This window comes from Zootoca vivipara, chromosome 8 (assembly GCF_963506605.1).
Source record: "Zootoca vivipara chromosome 8, rZooViv1.1, whole genome shotgun sequence".
NCBI lineage: Eukaryota > Metazoa > Chordata > Lepidosauria > Squamata > Lacertidae > Zootoca > Zootoca vivipara.
In genome coordinates, this window is record NC_083283.1 from 20,595,921 (window position 1) to 20,597,714 (window position 1,794).

Below are 1,794 nucleotides of genomic sequence, written 5' to 3' on the forward strand. Positions count from 1 at the left end.
GGGGGGGAGGCAGAGAAGAGAGGGAAGAAAGGCAGGACGGAAGGAGAAGAGAGATTGGGGAGGTGGGGGAGAGGAGGAAAAGGAGGGAGCGCGGACTCCCCCCCCCTCGCCCGCCTCTCTCTCTCTCTCTCTCTCTCTCTCTCTCTCTCTCTCTCTCTCTCTCTCTCTCTCTCTCTCTCTCTCTCTCTCTCTCTCTCTCTCTCTCTCCTCTCTCTCTGGCGTCTTTTCCTGTGCAGATGCTGCCGCCGGTGTCGCTCTCCGAGCAGCGCTCCCCTCAGACTGACCGGCTGCCGCGCGAGGGGTGGGCGAGGGGTGGGGGTGGGGGGTGGGCTGGAGAGAGCGCGAGGGGAGCCCCAAGGCCTATCTAGCCCAGCATCCTGTTTCCCACAGGGGCACAAGGCGGGTGCCTCCCGGGAGACCGCGGGCAGGACACGAGGGCCCCCACCCCTTCTCTCTTTCTTTCTCCGGCTGCCCTTCCCCAGATGGCATTTCAGAGGCAAACGCTGCTGCCTTCGGGTGCTGGAGGTTTGGGTCTAGCCGTCGTGGCTAATGCTACTAGCCTAGTAGCCGGTTTATTCTGCGGGGAAAGGAGGGCGGGCTTGGCATGGGGCAGTTTGGTCCGCCTGGCTCGAGGAGCCACTGGCTGCCCCCAAACGCGCACGAGACCCCGCTTATAAGGAAAGAGGCTTCCCCTCGGAGTTGGCAAAGGACCCTCCACTTCCTCCTCCTGTTGCCGCCAGTGTTTTTGTGTGTTTTTTGTTTTTACTATATACATAGCCCCCGCCCTCAAAACAACAGCAACTGGTACCCGTTACAACTATAGGACCTTGCGTCCCTCACGGAAGTTAAGTACATATCCTGATAATAGAAGGATACTTTCCCGCAATATAGTGGGGAGCTCCTTGGAGTCATGCTGTTGGTATTCACGTGGGAATGTTGTTGATTCGGGACAGAGAGAAAGCGGAAAAGAACCATTGCAGCCAATGTAGGGACTGCATTCACAACGCAGAGCCAGAAATGCTAAATGCACTTCTACAACCCAAGTCTAAAGCATACTTCCTGGAAAGTATTCCATTATACTTTTTTCTGAGTGTTGCTTAGCATGCAAATAGAGTAGTAAGAGCACTATCCAGGAGGGCTTTCTAATCAGCGCCCCCCCCCCAATGACTTTCCCCAGTTTGGGCGAAAAACAATGATGTCAACTTCATAAACTTCTGAGCTTTTGTAAACAAGAAAAAGATGCACTCATGTTGTGTGAAAATGTCCTTATTCTGAGTGGCAGAATTATTGGAGCCCTCAGGGATCTCCCCCCCCCCTTTTTTAAGGCAGTCTCACAAAAGTTTCACTCTGAAACCTGCTCCACCTTAGAACATGTGAAGTAATAATTCAAAAGACCATGCCTTCATAGATAGATTTGTCTATGTGCTAAGTACTAATTTATATGAATTTATTGCACTGCAATTAAGAAAAGAAAATTCTACTAGCCTGCTTTATTTCATTTCATTTCATTGGATGACTCCTTTGACAAAGAGTCTTTGTGCTTGTACCTTGTAAATTCACTAACGATTCTATTCTAATAGTTTTAGTGAGACAAGGGGACAGTTCCACCATGCACAGCATACTTTTGAGAAGCCCTTCATTGAGTGGGGGACTGGGGAAGGTTTACTTACAATATTATACCCTTTCCCCCAGTAAGTATTAAAGGCACCCCGTGTTTTCTCTAGCATTTCAAAGAATCAAAGTACTTTGCACAGAATTCAAAAAGCGAAGCCTCACAAAACTGCTGGCCAAAGC